Source organism: Myotis nattereri (assembly GCF_964212035.1).
Source record: "Myotis nattereri genome assembly, chromosome: 3".
In the NCBI taxonomy this organism is placed as follows: Eukaryota; Metazoa; Chordata; class Mammalia; order Chiroptera; family Vespertilionidae; genus Myotis; species Myotis nattereri.
In genome coordinates, this window is record NC_138077.1 from 135,321,629 (window position 1) to 135,342,002 (window position 20,374).

The window sequence follows — 20,374 nt, forward strand, 5'->3', positions numbered from 1 at the left end:
ATTAGACTAGAGGTCTGGTGCATGAAATTCATGCACGGGAGAGGGGGGGGGGTCCTTCAGTCCAGCCTGTGCCCTCTCGTATTCCGAAAGCCCTTGGGGATGTCCGACTGCCAGCTTAGGCCTGCTTGGGGAGCCTGGCTTCTGGCCGAGTGGTGCTCCCCCTGTGGGAGCACACTGACCACCAGGGGGCAGCTCCTGCGTTAAGCGTATGCCCCCTCGTGGTCAGTGCACATCATAGTGACCAGTCATTCCACCATTTGGGCGATTTGCATATTAGCCTTTTATTATATAGGATGGGGACCCAGCATTGAAAAGACTTGGGGAAAAATGTATTAAGAATTCTGCATGCACATTGCCATTGATTCCCTTTGAAGAACCAAACTTCATTTATCCCCACATTCCCTTCCCAAGAGAATAAAAGTACACTCGTGTGTTTAAGTTGAAATGTTTATATACGTATGGTACACTATTTTTTTTAAGGTTTTCTGCCAGACAGACTTTACATTAGCTAACCAACTTTGGTCCCTATCACCTCTGATAAGAGTGCTTCCATTGTATTTAGTCTTAATCCCAAAACATTAAACTAGACACCCTATGTAGTTCATGCTTTGTAATATAGCTCCGAGTGGTCCTCTTGAGTTAATGTGTAATACTTTTACACTTGTGCTATTCACTGGCTAGTAGAGGGCCAAAAGATTAGTGACTTTACACCTAATTTATATGGAATTCAAAAGCTTGTATCTTGTAATCCAGCAACTTTCTTTTCTTAGTTAGGAGATACTGTTGAAGGTATGTTCTATTTCAAATCCTTAAGCCTACCTGTTAATGGAAATGAGACAAAGTGAATCGGTTTATTTATTTACTTAATTTATTTTTTTAAATATGTTTTTATTGATTTCAGAGAGGTGGGAGAGGGAGTGAGAGATAGAAACATCAGTGATGAGAGAGAATCATTAATCGGCTGCCTCCTGCATGCCCCCCACTGTGGAATCAAATTGTGAATTCCTGTGACCTCCCGGGTTCATAGGTCGATGCTCAACCACTGAGTCACACCGGCTCAGTGGTTGGAATCAATTACTTTTTTCTTTCCATCTTTCAGGTAGTTCTTCTCTTTATTCCTCTGACCACCCCTGCAAGCCTCAGTTGCTTTCCAGGCCCAGTCTTTGTGTCTCTGGTTCCTTTTTTTCCATAAACCTTTTCTTTCTTTTTCATTTTTTTATTGATTTCAGAGAGAGGAAGGGCGAGGAGAGGGAGAGAGGTATAGAAACATCAATGATAAGAGAGAATCGCTGGTTAACTGCATAAACTTTTTCCATACTTGTCTCATCATTGCACTCTTCCTTCATCCTAGGAGGTGGGAACTCTGCTGGCTTTGGTTTTGATATAGTATTGCTACTTGTCTGCTTTTTTGTAGACAGTTTGAGTGAGATTTTTCTTATCCTTTTCCTAGTTTTTTATCTTTATTGGGGCTTTAGTCAACCTTATTAGCCTTCTGACAGGGTCACGCTTTTTAAAAAGGGGTTTTCCTTCATTTCTCATTCAGAGTAAAATCATTAAAAGTAGAGCTGAACCTTGTAGGAAGTGGGGCACTGGCTGGACACCCTGCTTCTCCCAGTCCAGTAATCCTGCCTCCTTCCAGGAGTTCCTGTTCCTATCACTCCTTGCAGGTGGCTTTTATCTTTCTTGTTCTTGTAGGATGTCTGGGATGGGGACAGGCCTATGTTTTGTATATGGAGATCCTGTCCCAGAGGGTGAAGTGTTGGTGACCTGAGTGGGCAACTGGACTACAACCCTGGGCCTTGGGTGTCTGAGTTTCTTTCTATCACTGCGTGTCTTGTCACAGATTGTATTGTTCTGGTGAGGATGCTGCTCTCTCTCCTAGGGTTCTCTCTGCCATTTGAAGAAATGCCAGAAGAGCTTGGATTGTAGAAAACACTCTAGATGGCCACATAACACCCACCCCTCCTGAAAGAATCCTAAGTGAAGACCCCATCAGTTCTGAAAAACTATCCACATTTATTACTTCCGTAGTGAGTTCACATGAAAAAAAGAGGCTAAGACCATTTTACAGAAGAGAAAACTGATAGAAGCAAATAGATATTGGCCAGATAGTCAATGGCTGTAGCCCCTCAGAAGGTGAGAAAAGGCCATAATATGGGCTCTGGCAGCCCCTTGCAGAGTTTTTTTGCTTGAGAAAGTTGGGGAAGTTAAGGCAGTTTCTTGGCTTCCAGGAACAGAAGGAGTGTATCCATCTTGAGAGCATGTTTGTATTTGTTGTAATTTTTAAACACCAGTTGGTGGAGCTACCCTCTCGTCCCCAGCTGGCTGTCTCCTTGAGTCCTCATTGGAAAAAGAACTGAGATCCCATTACCCCTTGGGATACTTGTGTGCTCAGTATTTTTATAGGTGGCCACCACCCCACCCTCTCCCTTGTACCTGAGGGCCAGTGTAGGCTGCACCAGCTCTGCAGGCCTCTGAGAACCCATTTGATTTCGTAGGGCTGTAACAAATAGGCTTCAATACTTTTTCTGGCATTTGCATTGTTGCCTGTGACTTTGCTGCTTAGGGGACCATGGGGCACTGTGGGAAATCGTTTGCCCTCAAATCCTCACCAGGGTCTGGGCCTTCCGGTAAACAAAGGCTGTCCAGATATGTTAATGAGGCAGCATGAGTAATGGGAACATTATACATAATTACTCACATATTCATAGGATGTGTGAGGGTGTTAGAAAAGGGAACCCTACTGGTAGAAATTCTTGAGAGCTGTTCTTGAGAGCTGGTGCAGCCTAAAAAGCCTAAATTGGATTTTAAGTTCTAATTTTGTAAGTCGGTCAGGCTCCACCACCCATGAAGAGGAAGACCAGTGAGCTTTGAAGTATTATCAACAGCAGTGTTTAGTTACCATGAATCCTAGAAGGTTAATAAACGAAATACAGTAGTCACATTTTTGCCCTTTCCTGCACATATTTCCTCCAATGCAACCAGGAGTTCTTTTCCACCAGTATTTTTTTGGGATGGGGGGAGGAGTGAGAGGAGTAGGTTTTGTGTGTCTTTTTCCCATCAGGAGACCCTCTGGTTTACTGGGACAGGAGCCCAGGTATGTAATGGTGGAATCATCCAGAATGTGGGGGACCTTTTGGCACCCTGTGTTATTGCTCTCTTTTTACATCTGGGTGGTTCTTTCTCCATTATTTCCTAACCACATTTTGGTTAGGGCTGCATCTACAATGGTTGAGTGTGTTATCTCTTGGTTCTCATTTCTGCCAGCTGTTAAAGTGTTTGGTGCCTGTGGGGGCAGAAACAGGTGCCAGGAGGAAATGAGAAGGGATTAGGACTGAGCATGTGTTTCTTGCATTTATTATTTCCATAGGTTTACAGAAAGGGGACTGAATGAATATTTGTTCTGTTAAGCAGCAGTTGGATATAGACATTATTAAAACTTGGAGAGTTTTGTGCTTTATGTAGATGCCTTATTACTAGTGCATGGGCTTCAGAAATGTAATGCCTCAGATGTGAACAGACTTGTTTTGAATACAGGGTGGGGCAAAAGTAGGCTTATATTAGTAGTTGTTCCTATGGAAAATAATACAATAGTTAATAAGTAATAATAGTAATGATAGTTAATAAGTAATAAACTCTCTGTTACATACCTACAACTGTAAACCTACTTTTATCCCACCCTTTTTATAGCGTACCTATGGGGTAATGGACAAGATTGGGAATATGAGCTGAGTTCAAGGTTTGGCCTCACAGTGAGTGTACTGGCTCTGTGACCCATAGCAAGGCACATAACCTTGCCGAGCTGCTTCCTCATTGGAAAACTTGTCACAGGCTTGTTGCTGGGAGAGCCAGCGAGATTTTTTTGATGTGAAAGCACTCCATAAACTGCATATTCCTACACAAATGCTTAATGTATTATTACACAGTTGGAAGTCACCAATCTGGAGACATTGGGCCCGCTGACAGCCTTCCTAGCTGACTCAGAAATAAATGAATCAATTGAATTCTGTACTTTGCCTCTATTTTGTGTGTGTGTGTGTGTGTGTAAATTTTTAAAAATTGATTTTCAGAAAGAAAGGAAGGGGGAGGGAGAGAGAGAAACATTGATTGATTGTTTCCCATACTAGCCCCAATGGGATGGAACCCACAGCTGGGTATGTGCTTGACTGCGAATGAACCAGTGACCCTTCGGTGCATGGGACAGTGCTCATGCAACGGAGCCACACTGACCAGGGCTGTACTTTGCCTCTTAATTAACCAAATGAATGGCAAGATATTCTAAAATGCTTTTTGGGATATAGAACAAGGCTTTAAAGATTAGCAGGTGATGTAATCGCTTTCCACCCTTAAACTCTGTTTTTTTACTTTTTATTTTTCTTTATTGATTTGAGAGAGAGAGAAAAAGAGAGAGAGAGGAGAGAGGAGACAGAGAGGGAGGGAAACATCGATTTGTTGTTCCACTTGTTTATGCACTCATTGGTTGATTCTTGTATGTGCCCTGACCGGGGATTGAACGCACAAGTTGGCATATCCGGACGACCTCTAACCAACTGAGCTACCGGGCCAGCACCCCTTTGTTCGTTATTGAATCTCTTCTGTATTATTCAACAGTTGACTTGCATACTTGTCTGGGGGAGAATTAGAAAGTGAGAATTAAGATTAGAGTGGCACTGAGTCTGCACAGAGATGTTTAAACTGGATCCTGGAGCAATAGTCCTTGGTATTGAAAATCTGATCATGATCCCTTCAGTTACTCTCAGGGTCAAGTCTAAATCAGCTTTTATTGTCAGCACAGCGTAAAAAGTCCTTCTTGATCTATCTTGGGCCTATCCTGTCACCCATTTCAGTTCAGCTGAGCCCAGGCTCTTAGTCTTTTCATGTCCTGGTTCCTCAACTTGCTCACTGAACAGATTACCTGAAGAGCCCACCTCGCCTGCCTGAGGCCTAACTGGACAGCCTCCACCCCTTTCCCAAGTTAGGCAGAGCCAAGCTCCCTTTGTTGACCTGACTCCTCACATCTACCTCTAGGTACTGGAATTATTGTTTACATGTCTCTTACCTTATTAACCCCTCAAGAATAGGGCTCAGTTTTATAAGTCGCCACACAGTTAAGGAATATTTGTTCAATTACGGGGTATTTAAAAAAATAGTGGCGCAAGGGGATTACTATGGATCTAGAAGAAAAAGATGAGCTTAACTAATGAGTTTTTTTTTTTTGTTTTTGTTTTTTAAATTGATGTGGGAGGGAGGAAGGGAGGGAAAGAGAAAAATGTGTCAGTACCTGAATCAAGTCCGCCACCTTTTGGTGTTCAGGATGATCTCCAACCAACTGAGCCACACAGCCTAGGGTTTAATCAGTTTTATAGCTGAGAAAGCCTGAGGTGTCTAGTACTGTTAGGTGACCTGCCTGAGATTGCATGTTTTATCAGTGACACACCAGGACATGAAATCCAGCCAAATACAGAAGGGCTGTGGACATCTCTTTCGGAGATGTTTCTTTCTGCCAGGTGTATTCTCCATAATTGCAGTAATTGATTGATTTTCACAGAAAAGTAAAAAGCTACATGTAATCCTCATACCTAATTAGGCCAATTCATTTTTTTCCATTTTGCAAAAATTTATTTACTAGGGGCCCGGTGTACGGATTCATGCACCGGTGGGGTCTCTCGGCCTGGCCTGCACCCTCTTGCAATCCGGGGACCCCTCAGGGGATTTTGGACTGCTGGTTTCGGCCCAATCCCCACAGGCCAGGCCGAAGGGACCCCCCACCAGTGCACAAATCCGTGCACCAGGCCTCTAGTATGCATAAAAGATCTTTGGTTAATCTCTTCCTGCCCTCCCCTCTGCCACCTTCCCTCTTAGATTCATCAGTCTGTTCTATGTTTCCATGCCTGTATGTTGAGCGTCTGCCCCCTGGTGGTCAGTGGGTGTCCTAGGTTCTGGTCGAATCATCTAATGGTTGAACAGTAACTTAGGCTTTTATATATATATATATATATATATAGATAGATAGATAGATAGATAGATAGATAAGAAATCATTCAAATCAGGCAGCTTACACGAAGATAGAAAACCATGGTGATTGCACACCAGCATTCTTGTACTTGGAGAAAAATAGTTTATATATATGGGTTTATACTTAAGTGCTGTTCTGTTGTGTGCTTTTTGCATTTATGTCTTAGTTATTAAAATATGATTCTGCGTCTGACTCTGTACCTGACAGTTTTCCTTGCCTTGTCTGATTTTGATGGCTTTTTCACAGTTTGGGGGCTGTTGTATAAAATCACCTGTGCAGTATGCTTTACCTGTGTCTTTTGGCACTTAATTCCAATTTACTGAGTGGAATTACTGACTCAGAAGTGCCTGTGTTTATGTTCAGAACCCTCTTACCACATTGCTTTCTTGGAGAAAGGCTGTACTAATTTATGGTCCCACAGGTAGTATGTGTGAAGCCAGAGGATTTGTTTGTTTGTTGGCTTTTAAAAACCAATACAAAAGCACTTGTAACGAGTTGTAAAGATGTCAGTAGAGTTTTACTTTAGTTTCTGTTTTCTTTCCTTGTCCTCTCAGAGCATTAAAACTAAATGAGATAAGATATGTGAAAGCGCTGTGTAAAGAAAATTGCCTTAAACACACAATGTGTTATTAGTCAGAATGCTTGTAGTAGCACAGGGAAGAAGAGAGTGTATAATTGTATAATTACATATTTTATATGTATGGAATACTTTTTTTGTGTGGGCATAATATACTTTAAGGTGACCCAGAATCTCATATGTGATTTTTGGCCTCATTTGTGAGGGGTGGGGTTTGTATGGTTACAAAAGTTTCATTTGGCTCTGGCTTGGAAGACCATTAAATTAAATATCTCGGGTATATTCTGGTTGTTTGTTTCATATACGTACTTATATATACCGCACCCCATTCCAAAAAGGAATTAAGGCCATAATGAGCAGTCATCCTTGGAGCAAATAATTTTTGCTTTGACCTGACTTAAGTTCACTTTCTAAATCCAAAAAGTGGCAACCAGATTAAAATATGGGCAGTGAGCAGTTGTCCTTCTCAACCCCGCAGTGTTTGGTCTGAGTAGCTTTTTGTTTTTAGCTTTGAAAAGTTGACCTAAAACTTAAATTAAAGGTGAGTTTTGTTAGGTAGTATTGGTATTGACATCACGACAGAATTTTAATCTGAAAGAATTTTAAAGATGCATGAAAGTAATCCCCAGTGGTGATGACATACTCAAGTGGCAGAGATCAGATTTCTGTTTAAATGCCAATACAGTTTATCACTTTTTTCCATAGTGTAAGGGGCCATGGAGGATCTGGATTTAATAATGAAGTTCTTTTTTTAGTGGAGGCGATTGGTAGATGTTACAGCATGAGTCAGCGTTCTGTGTCTTTAAAAATGTTTTCAAATACTCATTCTATATCATAATCCTCAAAACTACTGTTAGAATTCCAGACCATTGTGGTTTAAACTTACCTAGAATCTGAAAGGTGGCTGGCTGACAGGGTGAATGGAAAACTCCTTTAAAATGAAGAACACATTTGGCTTGCCTGATTGTCCCAGACTCTGGGCATATCTGAGCCATGGGCCAAGGCTCCTGGTCAAGGGGTTGGGGAATACTTCTTTCAGTTCAATTGGACTCTACCCGCCTCCACAGGCCAGCTCAATATAAACAACATCAATTAGTCCTACAGAAATTCCTGCTACTACTACAGACTTCAAAGCTTCATGTTATACCAAATTCTTGTCTAGATGAGAAGCACACTCTGTTGTACTTGTGATAAATCAGAACTCTAATGATGCTATTAAAGTGGGTTTTCTTATGACCCTGGTAAGCTGCAAAGCATGGGAGTTGGGGAGGATGAGTCTGATTTGGAAATATCTGAAGCTAAAAAGTGGTGTTTTTCTCTTCCTTCTAATTCTACTCCCTGCTCCAAATGAGTGATGTGATTGCTACTCCAACACTGACACGGCCTAAAATGAAACACATTTTCTACTCAACTGGCCTTTTTTCCTTTCCTCCTTCTATGAGACTTGCTTCAGTTGTCATGTTATTTCTTTCCAGAATTTATTGGAGCAGTAGGCAAAGCCTCGTGGGGGAGTATAAATGATGATTATAAAGAACAGTCAGTTTACCTAGTAAGGCCATTATTTTTGACTTGCAAAAGCTTTTACAGTCAAACATTGTTTGCTTACAGTTGTTTAATACAAACGAAGACCTTACTGGTACATATTGTAAGAGGAATTCTTTTTTGTATATAGAAGTCATCTCAGTAAAGAACAGAACACCGTGCCCAGGCATAACTGCTTGTTTCTCTGGACAGGCATTAGGTATAGGCCTGGGATGGTGCATCACGGTCACTTTTGTTTTCTCCCATTAACAGCAAATAATCCTCTCTGCTGGGTGTTAACTTTTTTTTTTTAATCCTTACCCAAGGATATTTTTTCCATTTATTTTATTATTATTATATATATATTTTGAGAGTGGAAGGGAGGTTGAAGGGGGGAAGGGGGAGAGAAAGAGAGAGAGAGAGAGAGAAAGAGAAAGAAACATCCACATGAGAGACACATCCCACATGTGCCCCAACCAGGGCTGGGAATCTAACTGCAACTGAGGTACATACCCTTCACCAGGAATCGAACCCACAGCCCTTTGGTCTGTGGACTGATGCTCTAACCCAGGGGTGGGCAAACTTTTTGACTCGAGGGCCACAATGGGCTCTTAAACTGGACCGGAGGGCCGGAACAAAAGCATGGATGGAGTGTTTGTGTGAACTAATATAAATTAAAAGTAAACATCATTACATAAAAGAGTACGGTCTTTTTTTTTTTTTTTTTTTTTTTTAGTTTTATTCATTTCAAACGGGCCGTAGTTTGCCCACGGCTGCTCTAACCACTGAGCACCTGGCCAGGGCAAATGCTTTTTAAAGGTGTTAAGTAATACCTTAAAAAAGGTGATAAGCTTGCCTTTGGAGTTTTCTCCTTCTAACTGCTTTCTGCCCAATTTATGAATTCAAAGATAGATTTAAAACTAAGGGACTTGTATGAGTTGGTGGTGACACTGAATAAATATGTTTAAATGGTTGATTCTCGTGCATTTAAAGCTCACACTATAGCTTTAGGGAAATAGGAAGACTAAAGTTGCAGTTTTTATTTTTTGGGAAATTAAAGTTCACCCTCATGGCATGGCACTTTACAGCCTAACTAACAGTATATATATTCTTGGTATGTATCCTTTCTGCCGTATCTTTAGCAAAGTGTCAGTTCTTTTAGCCTTTTTTAAAAAAACTCTTCTTATATCCCCAGCTTATTCCAGTTCTTTCGGAAGTTCAACTATTTTTCTTTCCATGTTTCAGTGGTAGTTCAAGACAAAAGGCAATTTAGGCATCTCAGTCTTTCCCTGAGTGACTTTGGATGCAAATACAATTTTTTTCCTCTTAGCAATTCAATGGTTTTTAGTATATTTAGAGTTGTGTAATCATCGTCACCATTCATTTTAGAACATTTTTATCACCTAAAAAAGAAACTCCACACCCGTTGGCAGTCACTTCTCATTTCATCCTAGTTCCCCCAGTCTCTGGCAACCACTAATTTACTTTCTGCTCTATGAATTTGCCTGCATTAGACACTTCATATAAATTGAATTATACAATAGGTAGCTTTTTGTGACTAGCTTCTTTCACTTAGCATGTTTTCAGGGTTTGTTTATGTTGCATCACATATCAGTACTTCATTCCTTTTTATGGCCGAATAATATTTCATTGTATGGACATACCATGTTTTGCTTATCCATTCATTAGCTGATGGACATGTGGGTTTGTTTCCACCTAATGCTCCTATGAGTATTTATGTATACGTTTTTGTGAGGTTGCCCTACTCTAGAAATACCTTGAATTATAAAATTGTGCACATGCATTATTACTGAATTTATTTACCGCTGTGTTACAACCTGCTAAGCTGTTACTCTCAGCTTTTGTTTTTGAGCCTCCTCTGTTCTGTTCAGCAGTGCCGTATTGAATCCTCTGCTTCTGGGGCAGTTGCCTTGCCTCAGATTCTCATTTTCCTCCCTGCCTGGCTCTCCCTCTTCACGATGTGTGTGGGTGCCCAAGAGTGGTCTTATTTCTTCTGTCCTTCTGTACACTGTAAACACTGTTTCCGCACAGTTATGCTGGAACCAGATGCTCCATTTGTTTAAGTGTGAAAAAAAGGTGGGACTTTGAATTTCATCATGGGGTGAGTTACTTTTTGTTGGTACTCAGGTGTTTTTGGCTGTAGTTGTGGGTCTTCAGAAGCATCTTCGCACAGCATTTACCACATAGTTTTGGGAGAGGTAGAGTTTAAAATGCTGGCTCCTCTGGTAGTGCAGAGAAGGACGAGGAACTATTTTCCTGCTTCAGTTTTTTTTTTTTTTTTTTTTTTTAACTTTCTTATGGTTAGCTATGTTGTCATTCTTTGGCAAAGCACTATGAGGAAGAGAACTATCTACCTAGAAATTCTCCCTGATTTTCATGCTCCCTCCAAACCTGCTTTACCTAAATGAAAAAATACTTAAAAAAAAAAGGCCATTCATAGTGAATTCTTTTAAGAAATGGAATTCTTTTAAGGAGGAGGGATGGTGCCATCTTTTCTTTTCTTTTCCTTTTTTTTTTTAGACTATTAATGTTTGGTATTTTGGTTGGTATTATTTGCTTTTTTAAAAAAATATATTTTATTGGCTTTTACAGAGAGGAAGGGAGAGGGATAGAGAGTTAGAAACATCAATGAGAGAGAAACATTGATCAGCTGCCTCCTGCACACCCCCAACTGGGGATCAAGCCCGCAACCAAGGTACATGCCCTTTATTGGAATCGAACCCAGGACCCTTCAGTCCACAGGCTGGTACTCTGTCCATTGAGCCAAACCAGTTAGGGCCCATGTTTTCTTTTGATTTTTCTGATTTTTACCAGATTTATTTCCCCAAGTTGGTGTGAAATTGTTGAGATGAGATTGGCTTCTTGTTTGAGTCAGGCACTGTTTGCTAATTTTTAAGTGTTCAGGGAAAGTGTGCAGCAGTAGAGGCTGTGTGTTGAAAAACTCAGGTGGCCTGAGGGTGCCCCAAAGCCTTTAGAGAAGTGGGGGTGCATCTCTGCATCTCTGGGAGGAGTGAACATCCTGGTGTGGATGTCCAGGCCTTTTCTCGAGGTTCCTGGTGTGTCTGTCAGCATTTGGAATCTTATTTATTACAGAGTGCTCTCAAGTTCAGTGTAAAAAAATGTCCTTCCCAATGATATTAATCATGCTTTGTCAAACTCCAGTTTTTCCAGTACAGCATTCTGTTCCAAATTGACTCTTGTGCTTAGGTCATGGATTTGGCTTACCTAATGGGGAGTTATATTCCATATTTTTTCTGTAGTGGTCAAATAACCAGGAAGTTTCAAGGTTACATACCTTCTTCAATTTTGGAAGGTAGATGTGAGTGAGTGAGTGCGTATGCGTGCATGTGTGTATGAATAAGGAGGAGTTACTGTTTTAAACTTTGCATTGTTTAACTGGAAATCTGTGTTCTGCCGAGCTTTGTGTGGTGTACCTATAACCTGTACACATACTTGTGGTTTTTCAAAAGCAAATGCCGTATACCTCCTACTAAAATTGCTTATTAGAGCTAATTTTAAAAATTGAGTTAGAACTGCCCAATAATGTAATGCAGAATATTTCCTAATAATGCCTAGGTTAACAATGATAGTCTTGCTGTATTGTGCAAAAAAGGCTTCTGTTCAGACCCAGCTGGGTTTCAGGCTTAATTCATTGCTCTATGGTGGGATCACCACAGCTGCTGTGGGGCCTTTACAAATGCAAAAAAGCTGTCAGTGTTTGTTTCATCAGCTGCATAAGTGATGAGGCCAAGTTGAGGAATCCATTCCAGTGCGCATTGTGCAGGCTGTAGCCATTATTGTTTACAGAATTAGTGTGTTGGAGCTTTAAAATAGTTGGCACATCGACCGTCCTTTAAAAACACAAGACTAAGGAACAGGACCATTTGGTTGTTCTTATAATGTTGGCTGAATGCAGCCAGTCCTTGTCTTTAACAGTCACTGATCCAGTCTGTGTTGAGGGACTGACCCTCTTTTGGACAAGGTGGGGGCTCTGAAATCTTGTCTCTTTAGTTCTGCATCTCAAAATGTAGGTTTGCATTCATTCTTTTAGTAAGTTTTTCAGAGTTCCATAATTGTAATTGAATTTTAAAGCCTTAATCATCCTCCCTGCTCCAAATAAATATGGGATTGTCAGCTGGGACTCCAAATAGCTGTACAGTAACATTCTGGATTCAGTGCTATGGGACTTATTTTGTGAAGTGATATTGCTTTGGGAATTGCCGTCATTTCTACCCATGGAGACAGACAGAGGTTAAGGCTACTTCTTGGCTGCAGAAAGACCCTCTGGACAGGTCACTTTCCAATCAATTAGTGGGTGTCCCTGCAGGGCCCATCAGTGGCTGTTGACCTGGGATAGCCATGGCAGCATGTCCAGTCTCTTTTGGGCTGGACACTCATGTGTTTGGGACCTGTATCCATGGTCTTTTGCTGGATAGTGTGGAATTGTCCCAGGCCTCCTTTTATTTTAATGTGATTTATTTCCAGCCCTCTTCTCAGCTTCAGGGGTCTTTCTGAAAGTCATGCTTCATGGAAGCTGGAGGGCACTGGTGGAGGCCGGTCTGTACAGGGTTTTTTTTTTTTTTTTGGGGGGGGGGAGGGTCAAACAGTGTTTATTGAATGTAAAGTAACCCCAGCCCCGTGGGGAAGTTCCAAGGAGAACAGAATGATACAGATTAAATACCCACCTGTGCATTCACACACACACACACACACACACACACACACACACACACACACACACAGGTGCGCACGCGCACACACACACACAGAGATCCAAACTCTAACAGTGACAAATCAAACACTTGCTTCCTCCAGCCTAAGTGATGGCTGTTAGGAGGTGGTTCAGAGGTGGTGCTCCAGAATGGGTTTTAATAGCAGCATCCTGTCCCACCCTGCCCTGCCCCAGAGAGCTGGGGTTCCTGGGAGGTAGGTGGCAACTCTTCCCTACTCTGCCGCAGACGCTTCTTGGCTCGGATCTTATTCATAGCCTCTTCAATGGAGCATGCGTCCCTCTTTTTGGCCACGGGCACACGGCCATAGGTCTTGTTGGCCTGTAGCATATGGGCTGTATCCTTGGTTGCCCCCTTGCCTATAAGGTGGCTGTTCTTGTCCTTGTAGTCACCTGTGGGGCTCACCATCACAGGTTCCTGCTGAACTGCCTCCTCCTCCTGCCTCTGGGCCAACTCCTTCACCTTCTGTTTCTCCTCAGCCTTCTGGGGGTCCCACTCCTCTCCATGATGGTAGGAGTCCAGCTTTTCATCTGAGGGTGCACACTCCTTTTTGAAGATCATGACATAGCAACATTCATCACCTTCTCTGAAGGATGTCAGGCCAGCCACTTCCACCACATTGTATAGTATGCTTCTCTCTATCTTGTTCATCAGCTGAAACTTTTTCTTGCTCTGCCCACTGTCTTGGATGAAATCGGACACCTCTTTCTCCATCCTTTTACGGAACTCCACTTTTTGTTGTTTCTCTTGCTCCTGCAGTTTCTTCAGGTGGGCAGCCTGCTCTCGGCCCTGCGCCGTTTCCTGGTCGCTGAGGCTGGTGGCTTTTCCATGGAGCTCAGGATGGAGCCCAGTAGGTCCGCCATCTTGGGAGTGACAGAGACGGGCTGTACAGGTTTTAAAAGTGGAGCTTGTCAGGTCTCTCAGCCAACGGGGGTAAATAATGGTGTTTCCTTCCTCCCAGCTGGAAAAGTCCCAAAGCGCTCTCCCATGTTCATGAAAAAGACGGCACAAGGTGCAGGTTCTCCAAATTATAGGTCAGTACTGATTAGATTTATCTGAAATATCTGCCATATATACTCTTATTAATTCCTTTATGTCTCCTTGTTTTACCCTACAAAGCATCTGGAGCCCAAGAGGACAAATGAGTCCAGTGGATCCCATGTGGTGTTTGTGCTGATTAAGCAGAATTTGGGGATTCTTCTGCGTCTCTTTTAAAGAGCTCTTTTGAGGGGAGAGAATGGTCTCTTGACAAGTATATTTTAATTCTTTCTTATAGTGAACTTCCAACAGAGAACAAATACAAATATCAGTTTAGACTTTTTACTTCCTTCTTGACACCATCCCATTATCATCACACACTCACCCTGGAATAGAAGCCATGAACAGGGAAATAGCAGAGAGGGAGCTTCACATCTCCACCCCCCCCCCCGCCCGCCCCCCCCCCTCCGAGAGAAAGACTAATTTGCAGAGGCTCAGACGGAAACAGCAGTTTCATGGTCATTGTTCCCCACCTAGTAGTGCTTGGTTGCGCTTCAGGAAACCCCATTGCCCAACCTACTTCTCCTGACTAGGGTGTTGTATATTTTGAGCTTTAGGAATCTTTTATCAAAGCTGCTTCTGCTTTTATTGAGTTATCTTGAAGCAAAAACGTGTTCTTAATTTTAGTTTGTTTGAAAGCACTGTATTCTCAGGGTTTTAAAAAGTTATGTGAATACATATGCAAGGAAGTATGTGTGGGCATGCCCGTGGGGTGTGTGTGTGTGTGTGTGTGTGTGTGTGTTCATTCACGTGACCGTCACTTCATGACCCCCAGAGACTTATTGTTGTAAATAAGGACTTACTGCTCTAAATAAGGATGGCAGCTGGCCCCTGAATGTCCACCCTGCAACTTCCCAGCTGAGTGCCTGGAGATCACTGAGCCTCTTCTAAAGGCAGCTTCAGTGTTCTCCACGGTAAGGTAGGGTGTGGGCGTCCCACTGAGCAAAGAGGAGGGGTTTAACAAGTGTGCCCCCTGCATGGTAGGCATTCCCTTCCACCTGCATGTATCAGTGTCTCTTTCTTAAGCTGCTTTGAGGGAGAGTTTGGAATTATACAGACACATTACAACTTGCTGGATAGCAAACTATTAATCCAGTTGCTCTCCTTTGACTGCAAGGAGAGATGATGAGCTGAACACTCTGAACATAAAAATGTGTCCACAGAGAGCCTGAGCTTCCTAGAGTGTCATTCTCCTGACCTCAGTGTCCTGTACCCATTAACAAAACAAGACAAAACAAAACAAAACGAAACGAAACACAAACATGGGGGAGCAGCTCACTAGCATTCGATGTAGAACCAAGTGCCTTCTCCCACATAGACACAGAAGTGGTTGGCTTAGAAATCTGCTTGAAGGGAAGCAAAAGGCCTGGGGATGCCAGCAACTAGGAAATCCTAACCAACTGTAAGTGTGTCAGTTGTGAAATAGTCCAGGTAGAAAATTGTTCTTAGGGTCAGTTTTCAAATGATAGTAAAATGGAAACAGACTTGGAATACTCTGAGAGCGGAACACACTGGTTCTGGTGAGCTTTCTGGTTATTGTTTCAGCCCATGCTGTTGAAATTCTTTTTTTGTTGTTGTTGAAATTCTTTGTGGGAGGACATTTCATTGGCTCTCCTGTCTTCAAAAGTCTATTGTGACGTAGGAAGGGGATTTTATTCTAATCTCATTACTGAGGACCTTCGAGGGTCTCCCAGCTGTTAGTCTAACATTTCTTTGTTATTGTACAATCATCTAGATATGGGATAGGACTGTTATTGGGCTGTGTGCATACTCATCCCTGGAGGGCTATGTATTTTACCTACATTCCTGAGGATGATGATGTGTTACTTGGGGCCCTGGGAATAAGCTCTATTCATTGGAGGATTCAGCAGGAGGAAAGTTGGTTCCATGGAGCGCACATTGACATAGCCTTCCAGAATGCTAGTGAGTCAGAACTTAACGCCAGAGTTCTAGTATAAATGAATCAGTCATTTATACTCTGGCCGTAGTGAGGATATGGCCTGCTCCTCTCACCCCATCTCTTGGTGGCTAGGGGGGATGGATGGTGGGTGATAATGAAACCTTTGCTCCTAACTGCTGCCTACCTGCTTACTGGAAATTGTGAGAAGGGGTGGTGACCACTACTTTCTTTTTTCTTCTCTGCAAAGCCCATTACCATAACCAATACAGAAATTTAAAATAGTATCTCCAAACCCTCTCAGATGGTGCATTTGACCTGAATTAGTTTTTCATAATGGCATAGCTAGATTTTCCCACATAAGCACTTTAACAACACAACCAAAAAGCTCATTTTTGAGCTTTTGCTATTGTTGACAATGGTTATCTTGCTGCTGCTAATAGAAACTAAAAAGTTCATTTGCCAAAATGATTGTCATTTCCTTCTTAGAAGTGCAGCTTAACTCCAGGACTTCATTTAGTCAGGGGAAAATGGTTGCTACCTCCTTGTTAAGCTTCCTTCCATTATCCATTTGTGACAGAATAACTGTTGGGGAGTCCTGGGGAGATGGGAGTAAAATAAAGGAACAGCAAAGAAGTAGTTCTGCAGAATATGTACCTCTGTCTGCAAGCCTGTATGGAAAGGACGGTGGCTTTAGAAAGGGGGTAAAGTGGGAGGGGGTCGCAATCGATGAAGCATGACAGCCTCCAAAGGCTCCTGGGACTTAAAAACAAAAAAGGAAGCCTTTTGCAGATCTTTCCCTTGCATACGTCTTCCTCTCCACCCTCCATTCTCCCTTGCTGTTTTGTAAATCTCCCAGTTGGAAATTTTTTAGCATGGGAGAGCTTCTTCCTGTGCTTCAGTTGGCAGGATGCTCAAACACAGCTGCAAAGAATTTGCTTCCCCTTTTCACAGCATCTCTCATTTAAAAGCATTAGTGGGACTACAAAACAAAATTAAAACTTGAGGATTTTTCAGAAGTGGACGCCAAGTTTAATTAAAGTCAAGGAAGTTCAGGGCTATAACTCTTTTGTCAAATCTTTTAAAGTCAAGGCATGTGCCAGTGGCAGGCAAGGTGGAAAGTGCCAGCAGCTGTTCCCGGTGAGGAAATTTAAGGCTCCTTGTCTGGTTTGTTCTTGGGAATATCCTAGAGTTTATCAAAACACGTGCTGAGCCAACATCTCTTGGTGGCCTCAAAATGGTTGCCGCTTTGTTAGCTGGTTGCTTCCTTGTTGAAGGAGAAAAGTCCTTATAATAAGCTTTCTGTCTCCTCCCAACCCGCACTCCATGCTCCACCCCCAACCCCTGACCAAGCCACTGGGCTGTAAAACTTCTTATCTAAAAAGTGCAGGTTCTGACTTGATAACTGACTTCTTATATTGGCATTTTAATCTTCTAGTGCACTTTGGAGATACCCCCTGAACATTTGGGTGATTAACTGGCTTCTTGTTATTGGATGTTCACAAAAATCTGCTCTGGATATGTAGGAAAATGCTCTCTGTTGTTCGGGCAGCATTTATGTACAGCATTTATGTTTTCACTGATGAATAGACCAGTGTCCGGTCTGGGTCTAGAAATGAACTATTGTCACTTCAGACCTGGATTGTCAGCAGAAAGGGTGCTTATATGATTTACCTCACATATTGGAGATAGGTAAATTTAATATTCTGTGACATGACCTTAAATTGAGTTTTGCAAGGAGATTGATTAAGCTTCATCTCAACCTTTTCACTTTTTCCCCCGAGAAGTTATATAGAAGTGTGTGTGTGTGTGTGGTTTTATTGTTGTTTTTTAACACTAGGAATATTTAAAAGGGAATTATACTCATTCCTTAGTACTTCTGTAGATATAGCATTTCTTTCTTCAGACAAAGGAAATAGTTTCCTCAGGATGTTGGGGATTTGTGTATTTGGTCCTAATCATTTGTTAGGTAGTCTGAATATCTCTTCATTTCACAGGAATTGATATTTTAAGAAGCTGAATGGTTTTGAGTCCTGTCAAGCTAATAGGCTGTACAGCTAGAACTTGAAAGGTAACTTTGGACTTGATAGTGATTGTATTATAGAGGCATTGGGTTCTGGTTTGGGTTTTTGTTCTGCATGTAACTTACTTTGCCTTTCCACAGTCGAGTTTTCCTTAGTTGTGAAGTTGTGTATGATTGGAACATGATTTTTGTCTTCCTAGACTTCCCTTTTTTGGCAGCCTGACTTCTCTTTTACTTTATTCAGTTTTAATTATACACATATATATTATCTACTTTATATATTCCAATTATCTATACTAGGTGTACCGGTTAATAATGCGGATTTTTTTCAATAGATGGAGTTACACATATGTTGATATATATGCGATTTGATATGTATGCTATTTTGTTGTGTTGACAACAAGCTTCAAAACTTCGTATGTCAAATTTTCTGAAGGTGTTAACATCATACACTTAAAAATGTCGAATTTTGTGCCGAAAAAAAGAGCATTTGCGGGAAGTTTTAATTCATTAGTTTATTTTGAAGAAAAGTGCTGCTGAATACTTCAGGAAGCTTATGGTGAACATGCTCCAGCTCAAGATACTTGTGAACGCTGGTTTAAATGCTTTAAAAGTGATGATTTCGATGTGAAAGACAAAGAACGTACAGGTAAACTGAAAAAATTTGAAGACTAACAATTACAAGCATTATAGGATGAAGATGCATGCCAAACTCAAAAACAACTTGCAGAAAGATTAAACGTTGCTCAGCAGACAATTTCCGATCGTTTACAAGCAATGGGAAAGATTTTAAAGGAAGGAAGTGGGTGCCACATCAGCTGAACGAAAGACAAATGGAAAACCTAAAGTCAATAAAATGTTGCTTCAACGGCACGAAAGAAAGTCTTTTTTGCATCTAATTGTGACTGGCGATGAAAAGTGGATTTATTTGGAGAATCCCAAATGCACTAAATCATGGGTTGATCCAGGTCAACATCGACTTTAAGGCCAAATTGCTTCAGAAAGAGGACAATGCTCTGCGTTTGGTGGGATCAGGAAGGTGTGGCGTATTATGAGCTTCTAAAACCAGGTGAAACTGTTAATACTAATTGCTACCGACAACAAATAATCAATTTGAACCACGCTTTGATCGTGAAATGACCAGAATGTGCCAGAAGACACGGCAAAGTAATTTTGCTTCATGATGACGCATCATCACACACTTTAAAACCAGTTAAAGACATCTTAAAAGATCTTGCCTGGGAAGTATTAACCCACCCACCGTATTCACCAGATCTTGCTCCTTCAGATTACCACTTGTTCCAATCGATGGCACATGCACTTTCTGAGCAGCATTTCAAAACATACGAAGAAGTGGAAAATTGGGTCTCTGAATGGTTTGCCTCCACAAATTACTTGAAAGATGGGGGAAATGTGAATGCTGATGATGTTAGTGATGGACATTACTTTTAATAAAACACTTTTGATGTTTCTCTTGAAATTATTGTGTTTTCTTTGATTATAAAATCTGCATTATTAACCGATACACCTAGTATAATCCTCACCCAAGGATATTTTTTCATTGACTTTTAGGAAGAGTGGAAGAGAGAGGGAAAGACAGAGAAACATCAATTGGTTGCCTCCTGCATGAGCCCCGACCAGAGACAGGCCGGGGAGGAGCCAGCAACCAAGGTAGGTGACCTTGACTGGAATCGAAACCAGGACCCTTTGGTCCAGTGATCGCCACCCAGTGACCCGAACGGCAGAATGACCGGAATGACCGGTCACTATGACGGGCACTGTGGCAGCCAGCCATCCTGATCCTGGCCCCGATTGGCCCCCTCCAATCACCTGCAGGCCCTTCCCCCTGCCAGCCCTCCCCTGGCTGCCCCCTCCCCCCAGGTATGCTGGCCCCCCATAGGCCCTGATGGGGGGAGGCCCAGCTGGCCAACCTCCCAGGGTCCTTCCGGTTGGCCAGCTGGCTGGCCCCCCGATAGGCCTTGATCGCTGGCCAGGCTGAGGGACCCCACCTGTGCACGAATTCATACACCAGGCCTCTAGTATGCATATATTTTACTCTAGTGGTGTGGAAGGACATGAAGAGGGAAATTCAGGATTGAGACCAAATATGAGGGTTTTAGACCAGTGATAGGAATTGCACAGGGATTGTGTTAAAGGGGATCTTCTCATTCAGCAGTCAGAGGTGGGGCCTGAGATTCTGTATTTCTCCCAGTCTCTCTGGGGATCTTCCTGTATCAAGCAAGGGTTTAGGACTAATTTTATTCTTGTGGGTAGTTCGTGCAGTGGTTCTCTTCCTCTTCTCATGTCTTTGTTCTAACATGAGTAGCTTCATTACCAAAGATCTCCTCTACCAAAAAATTTCTGAACTACCAGAGACTGAAGATCATGGTAGTCATTCTCCCACAATTGAATGATGTTTAAAAACAGTGATGGGCCCTAGCCGGTTTGGCTCAGTGGATAGAGCGTTGGCCTTTGGACCAAAGCAGCGGTCGCCAACCTTTCAGATCTCAGGGACCACCGGTTGGCGACCGCTGCTCCAAAGGTTTCCTTA

The 20,374-nt window shown here is 42.2% G+C and overlaps 1 protein-coding gene and 1 pseudogene across 2 annotated transcripts in view; one reads left to right on the forward strand and one right to left on the reverse strand.

Annotated features, from left to right (window-relative positions):
• Positions 1-20,374, forward strand: part of JARID2 (jumonji and AT-rich interaction domain containing 2) — a 285,665-nt gene that overhangs the window by 7,601 nt on the left and 257,690 nt on the right. The window lies entirely within an intron of this gene.
• LOC308516909 (sperm-associated antigen 7-like) lies at positions 13,004-13,728 on the reverse strand (annotated as a pseudogene). Its single transcript has one exon. The product of its transcript is annotated as a sperm-associated antigen 7-like (transcript).